Here is a 10,240-nt window from a genome sequence, read left to right as displayed (position 1 = left end):
ACATAAATGTGATGTTGGTCAAAAATATACATAAGTGCTACAGATCGCCTTGATTAACATCGTGCTTTTGATGAAGTAGTCTAGTTCAATGCCCCTCTCAACAAGGAAACCAAAGCAGCTGTTATTTAAAAGATAAAATATAAGCAATTCTTTTTTAAAGATCTTTGTAAAATGGTTGTCTATTTATTACTTTTTTTCCTCCCCCTTCCTAATCCTGAATTTGAGTCTGTTCTGGAAGCTTTACTGAAACGTCTCAGTGGTGCCATGGAGCCCATGAGCTGTCCAGCTTTACTAGTAGTGGCCGTATTTTGATTTGCATGTACTTGTTTTATGAACATGGGATGAGTAAGATAGTAAGTTCCTGCAGACTTCTTTACTTAAGGGCCACATGCTTTGCCTTCTTGGATTTTCGTTAAAACAGTAAAGTATATTTTGACTTGGCTACTGGTGTGTAAAGGTTTAATACTTACTGTAAACTTCCCAAGGCGCAGATGATAGGAAAAATGATAGTAAAAAAAAATATGCACAACTCTGTAAGTAATGTACTTTCTGCTGCAACACTGTTCAAATGTTGCTCTTTATTTCGGATGTAGTGCTAGGCTCTAGCAGGGATAAGTAATATTGTGGAGCAGCCAGGTATTCAAGGAAATCCACCGTAATAATATATATATATATATATTATTATTATTTTTTAAATTTCTAATGAATTGGGCATTTACATAGCAAGGCAAGACTGCAGACCGGTGATCCTAATTATTTTTAGCTTTTCACTGAAGTGCAGAGGATAAATACTGCTTGCTGTTTTATTCTTGTTAGAGGTATATATATGAGGGGTCTTAGGAGTAAAAAGTTCATTCCCCATGTACGGGCTTGACTTTTACAGACTTTCTGACTTCTGTGAAGCTCTGTAGTTTCTTCTTTCTCTGTTTTAAGACCACAGCTACTTGGGATCATCTGATAGGAAGGAATGAGGAATGGGATGCAGGTCCAGAATGCCATGCTCTCCTGTCTTGTTTTACTTTTTTTTTTTTTTTTTTTTGTTGTTGTCGTTGCCTCCTTTTCTCACTACATTTCATTTGTAGAAAATTAAGCTAGACTGTTTTGACAGCTTGAGGCAGCTAGTTAGACTAGCGAGTCTGAGGCAGAGTGGAGAAGTCAAGTCAGTGGTCCACCTGGGAGGAAGGAGAAGGAGACAGGTAACTCCCTGGCTTACAGGACTGCTGGGGGAGAACCTGTAAGGTTCTTGCAAAGTGAATAAAAGTGGGACTCTTTATTTTTGTTGTTTGTGCTTTTTTTTTTTTTTTTTTTTTTTTTTTTTGCTTTGGATGTTTGCACTGCAGTCACTCCCTGTTTTGATAAAGGAGAAGTAAACAATGTATGTGTTAGAAGCATGTGGGCCATACTAATTGCTTAAGGCTGCTCCGTGATGCCCATGCCTCACTTTAATAAAAAATCTGCCTGCTATTTAAACCCCCTGTTGATTGGCTTCTGTGGGGCTTCCCTGACTGTCTCCACATCCAAGTATCCCTAAAAGAGTCTGTATAGAGAAGCTTTCCTATACAAACAAATACATAAGAAATGAGGAACAGCTGATGGGACTCTGGGAACCCTTAATCCATCAGGCAGGGATTTCTAGGTGGGATGGTTTGAAATTATACCACAATGTTTGAAGCAGTCTCTTTTTTAAATCACAATAATGTGTAAAAGCAGCCTATCTGAGCTTAAGAGAATATGGAGAGCCCTTTAGTGTGGGAAATGTCTTCTGATGGACCTCTATAAAGTGATGCTTATTTAACTGATTTCATCAAGATAAAAAAAAAATGCTTTTGGAAAGTTAGGTTGCAGGAACCAGTGTTTATGTCTACTCTGGAGTCTAATTACTTAGAGAATTTTATTCAAAGTTAGTGTCAATCAAAGCTGTCAGGTTTCTGTACTCAGAACTGAGAAAATGTCGTAAATTGGAGTTAAAAATAAAATACTGAAAAATTATTCTGAGACTCTGGAGGACTGGACTTAGTCTTTTATTCTGACACAGACCTAATACATGACAAGTAAATAAAAAAAATTAGTAATGTAAGGGGGATTAATACAAGGTAAACCTGTGTTTGAACTGGCTGTTGAGCAGTGAACCCCAAAGACTGGAGCTGAGGTACAGGAGAGCCTGTGTGCTATTCTAGTTAGGTAAATCTCATATTCCTCAGGTGTTTCCTAAGGGCAGCAGGCATGCACATGAAGCACCTGGATGATGCTGGTGAGGTGTGGAAGGTTAGGGGTTCCCATTTTGTTGGAATTCTTTATTTACATATGAACTGATACATTATAGTTGGCATAGGGGCTGCAGTTAGGAAGCTTTCAAAAGGGTATGAATGAACCTGACTGCGGTAGAAGTAATGGCTCATATTTTTACAAAGCTCGAAGAAGGAGAGAAGGAACTGAAGAAGAAGCAAAGGTGGTTTGTGCTGCTCTGGTATTTTGTAGGTTGGTAGGGTAATGTATGCTTGTGTTTGGATCTTTCGAAATGCCCAAGGAGCTACAACAGAAGATGCCAATGGTACCCTAAGATCCACTCAATGCTACTGTTCCACCTGTACTTGGGGGTCATAAGAAGAGTTTGCCACTGCAGAGCATCAGACTTTTGCCCCTTGCTCTGCATGCATGCTGTGGGGCATGAGCCTCTGTCTGAGGAGGGCAAGATATAACTCCAGCAGGCCAAAAACAGTCTGTCAAAGTCTGAATTTGGATTGAAAGTTATTTTTTCTAGTGGCTTTCTATCCAGCAGATGGCAGCCGTTGTTAACGTGTCAGGGCAAACAGACTCCGTGCATGGTGAAAACTGCTTTCCATCCTGTTTCAGTTGTGCTTGTAGCCTGTTTTTTCACACGTGCTTGTTGCTGACTTTTTTTTTTTTTTTTATGAGATTCATGGAAGTGAATTTAATAAACAGTAAATTAGAATAGGAGTGAAGATGATGAGGGGAAAAGTAGGTTTAATTAATCTTGCTCACAAGATACTGTGCAGAGCTTCTTATTCTGGTGCTGCAGGTGAGAAGGCAGCAGAGTTGAATACATTAATATTGAGTGCATTCAATATTAAATTTTAAAATAATTTAAAACTGCTTACAATATTATAAATTGTAAATGTGAGTTAGAACAGGTATAGAATGCCAATTCTAAGGAATATGGTAGGTAATGCAGCTGGGGAACGGGAGATGTTGATTTTACCTCTGAAGTCTGCCCTTCCACCCCATTTTTTGTCACAGTTAACATATGGATCATGGGATTTCAGATTGTGTATGACTCTGTATGCCTATGAATCCTCTTAGGAAGTTTTACAGATGTGCATAGGGGCCATACCTCTGCTTTTTTTTTTTTTTTTTTTTTTTTTTTTTTTTTTCTTCCCTCAAAATAATTAGTTTGGCTTTTGAATAAACATTGTAAAATGCAGCACATCATATGCATTTAGATTTCCTATTTCTATACATGGAGCAATCCATGTGTTCTGTGAGCTTTATGTGATGACATAATGGTGCAGAGACTGTACCTCAGAAAGCAGAATAAAATCCTGTCAGGAAACAACATCTCCCAGCAACTCTGGTGATACAAAGGCAGCATGCAGCTGGTTGTCCAGTTTGACCAGCACAGCCTTTCACCTGCTCTGGGAGGACCCTGGGAAGAAGCATCGTGCACTACTGGGTGCTTAGTTGTGGAATTTGCATTGAGAGGATGGAATAATGGATCCAAATTAGTCCTTTAGGGAATTGTAATCCTGGGTAAAGAAAATTGAAACTGACCTCAATTTCTACATTATAATCATCTTACAGAAGCCAAAGAGAGAGGCAGAACGACCTGGTTGCAAAAGCAGCCTCCATTTCTGCTACTGTCGTGGCTATAAAGAGTTGTCTATATTAATAAACTGTATTATTTAACATCTCTCACCACTGCTCTTGAAGATTGCTCTTAACACCTGGGGCAAAATGTATATTAATACAAATTACTTTTGATTAAAACCATTATTATTTTAGCACAAAAAGGAAGGGGGTGGTAGAAAGGAATGTTCTCTTTTTAAATATTTAAATACTCATTATACCAAAGTGATACAAATTACTGGCTGACTGACAACTTGCTAATAATAGCTTAAAAATGCAAATAGAGCTATTATCCCAATTGACACTAATTGGAACTCTTTTGGCAGCCTCTGAGGGCAGGGCAGGAAGATTTGATTGTTTCCTCCAGCTTAAATCATGGTGGTGAGGAAGTGTAGGGAAGCTCCGCTGTGGATGCACAGGTTGCCATTGCCTGGCCTGATAATTGGCTACCATCTGCGGACGTTGCAGTTCATTATGGTGTATTTCATATTTCCATATTTCAGGAATATGCTGAAGTTGGGATTTCTGTGCACAATTTCGGTGAATTTCATGCTATGGACTGGCCCCATGTGGCTCAGGCTCTACTGGAGCCGAGTTGGTGCCATCTGTGGGAATCCAAGCTTCAAATGCCCATTTCCTGTGAAAGCCCTTTGTTGTATTTTCTATATTATAAGGAGGATTTTTTTTTCACTGCCTGTAACTGAAAAGTCTGCTGACATAGAGGCATTCAATACTGTTTTCCCACAGCCTTTTCCTGCAGAAACTGGCTGCTCATGGCTTGGAAGGATGAACTCTTTGCTGGGTAAAAATGTGGCTGGATGGCTAGGCCCAAGGGGTCATTGTGAAAGGAGTTAAATACAGTTACTGGACGGTCACAAATGGTGTTCCCCAAATGGGCCCAGTATTGGGACCAGCTTTGTTTCATATTTTTATTAATGACATTGATGAGGGGATTGAGTGCACTGAGTTTGAAGATGACACCAAGTTGGATACGAGTGTTGATCTGCCTGAGGGTAGGAGGGCTCTGCAGAAGGATTTGGATAGGCAGGACCAATGGGCCAAGGCCAGTCTCATGGCATTCAACAAGCCGAAACACGGGGTACTGCATTTGGGGTACAACAACCCCGTGCAGTGGTACAGGCCTGGGGAGGAGTGACTGGAAAGGTGCCCAGCAGACAAGGAGCTAGGGGTGCTGGCTGACAGACAGCTGAATGTGAACCAGCAGCATGCCAGGTGGCCAAGAAGGCCAACAGCATCCTGGCCTGCATCAGAAATGGTGTGGTCAGGAGGACCAGGGAGATGATCGTCCCCCTGTACTTGGCTCTGGTGAGGCCGCACCTCGAGTATGGTGTTCAGTTTTGGGCCTCTCACTACAAGAAGGACATGGAGGTGCTTGAGCATGTGTGGTAAAGTGCAACAAAGCTGGTGAAGGGACTGGAAAACCAGACATATGAGGAGCAGCTGAAGGAGCCGGGGCCGTTTAGTCTGGGGAAAAGGAGGCTGAGGGGAGACCTCATTGCTCTCTGAAACTGACAGAAATGAGGTTGCAGCAATGAGGGTGTTGGTCTCTTTACTCAGGTGACAGGTGATAGGATGCAAGGAAAAGGCCTTGCATTGTGCCAAGATTGGATATCAGAAAGAATTTCTTCACAGAAAGGGCAGTTAGACATTGGAACAGGCTGCCCAGGGAAGTGGTCCGGTTGCCATCCCTGGTGGTATTTTAAGAGATGTGTGGATGTGGTGCTTAGGAACATGATTTAGTGGTGGACTTAAGTGTTAGGGGATGTTTGGACTTAATCTTGAAGGTCTTTTCCAACCTAAATTATCCTATGATTCTAAATCAGTATGATTTGAGTGTATGCAGAATCTGGCATAGAAGATGACAGAGGTGCCTGCTGGAAGAAAGAACTAAGTCCTTCCTATGCATTGCATAGCAAAGAGGTCAGTATGTCAGGTGTTATTGGTGACATTCAAAATATGAGACAGCCTCCTGGATTAAGGCGAGACATCTGTAGTGACACCCCTGTGATGCTCTGCTGGATGACAAGCTGATATGTCTCTATTAGTTACTCTCACTGTACTTCCTATTTTCTAGCGACCATTGTCTTGCTGTCTGTGGTTCTCCACCCTGGACAATTCTGCCTGCCTCCTCTCCCCTTACACTGAAATCCATATATTAAGTTGCAATAGCACCAGTGTTAGGAATTGTATTGAGGTCAGGGATATGGTGTGGGGCACCCCTGTGCTTCCCTGTGAGCACCCTCAGACTCTGTATCTAGAGTCACATATTTTCCAGCTGTGTTTGTCATCATTTCATACAGACTCTTCCCTGTTGCTGTCACTGCACTTGAGTGTATTGTACAATGAAATGTAGTGTGACAGCCTGCTCTTTGCAGTAGATGAGTTACTTACAGAAAAGATGTGTTAACAAATCGACGGTCACTGGGAAAAGGGATATGTGCATATGAGGGTACTGTGACACCCAGCTCTGTTTTCTGAAATAATGCATTTTATGTCATGTTTTGAGGCACAGTGAAATGCCACTCTCAGCACAGTTCTTGAACCATCTGGTTTCCTAGGAGGATAGGAAACTTGGACTTGATTTTTCACTCCAACATAGACTTGCTTCGTGAACTGGAGAAAACCTCACTGCCCTCTTCTGTGGAGCTATTTTCTGCTCTCAAAAGAATGCTGTGAAAGTAAATTCGGGAATAACCAGCTGAGATTCATGTTTTTTTCACTTCTGTCTGCATATGCTTTCCTTGATACAATAATCTTGATTTGAAGTTTTCATCAGGAAGGTGTTATTTATTTATTTATGTATCTTTCCTCTCCTACAGGGGAAAAAAAAAGGCATGGGGACCTTGGACTTAAACATGGTGTTTGGAGACAGTGAGACAGGCTTCCCTCTCTTTGCACTGTAACTCTGAGTTGACCACATAGGTTGAGTGAGTCCATGCTTTGATACTAAATGTGAGATGGTGATGTTTGATAGCTTCTTTCTTACTGAATTATGTGTTCTGCCCAGTCATGTCTGGGCATCACCAAAGATATATGGCTGAGAGCAATATGTCATAGTGTCAGTGAGCCCAGCCAGAGCTTTGAGCTCAGGATCTGGCCAGACCAGAGAAGTCAAGGAAAGAAATGCTACTACGGTGTTACTCAGGTGAATGAGAGCTTGTGGGTGCTGGCTTGAGAGAAAGAGGAATGCTGGTTTGAGTGCACATTGGCAGGGTGTGGTTGTAAAGTGGATATCATAAAAGCAAAAGTCTGGACCCCATCTGTGTAGGTGTCAGGTGAGAAAGGGGATGGAGCCATAGCTGTTCTCCCAGAAACCTGCAGCCTTGCATAGAGACACCACCAATGGTGGTGGTATCTGAGCAAATTAATATGGGATCCCCTGTGGTAGGATAAGCTGACATCAAATGAGTTGGGCCTTTCCAATGCTTGGGCTCAAAGACAACTTGTTAGTCTTCTTCCCTGCGTGTGCCCCCTGCCCTCATTTTTTTATTTAAATCGACATCCTTTATCTCAATGGCGACTTGGAGATGAGTTTTCCTGTTTGAGCTATAAAAATGCAAACCAAAATCAGCTGCACTACATGCTGGGTGAATAATAGAAATGTTTTGCAAAATCCATCTGGTTTAGGTCATCTCTGCTTAAGCGAGACGCCTGTTAAATAGTGAAGCGGAGGACTGCGAAACACTGTGACATTCTTTGGGGGATTGAAATCCTCAGCTCTGCTGAGCGGGCGATGCGTCTGAGAGAAAAACAACACCTTGGAGGGCTCTGGATGTAAACAAATTTTGCTTGGGGAATTGGGCAGAGCCACAACCCAGATACGTAAGTTAGCTGAGTGACGGCACCACTTGTCTCCATCACCACCTATCCTGAGGGATGTGGCAGAGTGGGATGTGAAGACCTGCAAGCCCAAGGTGCCCTAGAAGTAGAACAGAGAAGACAAATCTTCTCACTCTTAAAGTGATGGCACCTGAACTACCTGTCTTGCCTTCTGGTCTGTAGAAACATCCCAAAGCAGACATGCTGCTGTATCCTGAGCTTGCAGTTCCTATTTCTGAGAAGGATTTTTCATAGATTCATAGAATCACAGAACAGTTCAGGTTGTAAGGGACCTTTAAGCACCACCTAGTTCCAACCCCCTGCCCAAAGTCCCATCCAGCCTGGCTTTGAACACGTCCAGGGATGGGGCATCCACAGCTTCTCTGGGCAACCTGTTCCCGTGCCTCACCACCCTCAGAGTTAACTTGTTCCTTGTAGCTAACCTAAATCTTCTCTCTTTTAGTTTAAAGCCATTATGCCTTGTCCTGTTACTCCCTGACAATGAGTCCTTCCTCATCTTTCCTGTACGCCCCTTTTAAGTACTAGAAGGACACTACAAGGTCTCCCTGGAGCCTTCTCTTCTCCAGGCTAAATAACACCAACTTTCTCAGCCTGTCTTCACAGGAGAGGTGCTCCAGCCCTCTGATCATCCTTGTGGCCCTCCTCTGGACTTATTCTAACAGGCCCATGCCTTTCCTGTGCTGGTGCCCTAGAGCTGAATCAGCATTCCAGGTGGGGTGTCACGAGAGCAGAGCAGAGGGGGAGAATCCCCTCCCTTGACCTGCTGGCCACGCCACTTTTGATGCAGCCCAGGATACAACTGGCTTTCTGGGCTTCAAGTGCATGTTGCCAGCTCATATTTATTTTTTTATCCACCCATACTTGCAAGTCCATCTCTAAAGGACTGCTCTCTATCCAGTCATCTCCCACCCTATATTCATGCTTGGGATTGTCCCAAAGCAGGTGCAGGATCTTGAGCTTGGGCTTGTTGAACTTCATGAAGTTTACACAGGCCTACCTCTCGAGCCTGTCAAGGTTCCTCTGGATGGCATCCCTTCCCTTCAGCATGTCATCCTCACCACACATCTTGGTGTCATCTACAGAATCCCTCTCCTTATCCTGCAGCCTCAGGAAAATAAGAACAGTACCTAAACTGGAGTAGCAGAACTTCCCTGTCCTGAACGGACACTGGGACACTCCTTTCCTGGGCTTGATCACCAAGCTGGGGGCAGCAAGGTAGTTCTGAGCCTTTCCAGACTTGAGTCTTTGTAAATGCCAGGCTTGACTACAGATGCCAGCTGATTTTTTAATTATTATTTAAATTTTAGGTTTTCTTGAAACCAGTCTAGCGTTGTTTCAACAATGTGTTGTATCTTTTGGTAAATCCAGATAGAAGTTCCCAGAAAGCAATGGCTGGTTGGGTAATGTTTGCTTGGTGTTTTTGTGTTTGTTTCAGAAGCACATTGGATTAATTTAGAGTGATTGTAACTATTTTAATACCTTCCTGAGTTCAGTGTGCTTAGTCTGGTGGAAAAATTCACTTTTTCTCCTGATTTGTGCTCAGGGCCTGGTGGCTCACACTCGCCACATGCTGACCGCGTCCAGGCAAATGTGTTTCTCTTGGTTAAGCTGTCCATCCTAGTGCAGGACTGCCAGGCCTGATCTGTGCCATGAAATTGTTTTCAAGAAAAAAAACAAACACAAACATACACAAACATGAAATACAAAACACTTAATTCAAAGGAAAACTTATTTTCTCTTTTTTTTTTGGTTTTGCCATGGTCTAATATAAAAACATTTATATTTTATTTTCAGAAAGGTATTTACCCTAAAACTATACGTAGGTCTAATGAAACAAAACATGATCTAGTGAAAGATATCCCTACCCACAACAGGAGGGTTGGACTAGATGATCTTTAAAGGTCCTTTCCAACCCAACCCAACATGTGGTTCTATAAAAATGGAATTAAGTAGCCCCTTGAAAGCTTCATTGACACGGCTAAAAATCCTGTTTAGTCCAGCCTGAAAACCACTAGTTTCTACTGATTCCTTCCCGCTGGGAAGTAAGGTTTCTCCATGTCTGATGATCTCAGCAGCTTCTAGTGATGCTCAGGACCTTGAAGAAGGGACTCAGCAACATCCAAAGAGCAGGACACCAAAGAGGCCAGTCACCTACTAGACAGGGTCTATATTGGGAAACAGGACCTGAAGTAAAGGTGAAATGATTAAATGGTTTATATTGATGCATATGTTATCAGTAAGACAATTAGCTGCCCCAAGTAAGTTAAAATGCATCTGACTTTGGTTCACATAGATAAATATAAATAAATAAATATTTATATTATATAATATGTATTATATATTTATGTTATATATATATATAAATGATCTAGAGATCTCTTTTCCCCCCACCCCTTGTCTCACTTTATCTTTCAACTAGTACTTGTGGTGGATGCCAGGCTACAGGAATTTCGTTCAGACATCTCAGCATGATTTATTTATTTTTAAATCACACCTCCTTCACTGTTAAAGAATT

This window comes from Aythya ferina (assembly GCF_964211825.1).
Source record: "Aythya ferina genome assembly, chromosome: 2".
Taxonomy (NCBI): Eukaryota; Metazoa; Chordata; class Aves; order Anseriformes; family Anatidae; genus Aythya; species Aythya ferina.
The sequence above is the reverse complement of the archived record's forward strand: the minus strand, read 5'-3'. Positions refer to the sequence as shown.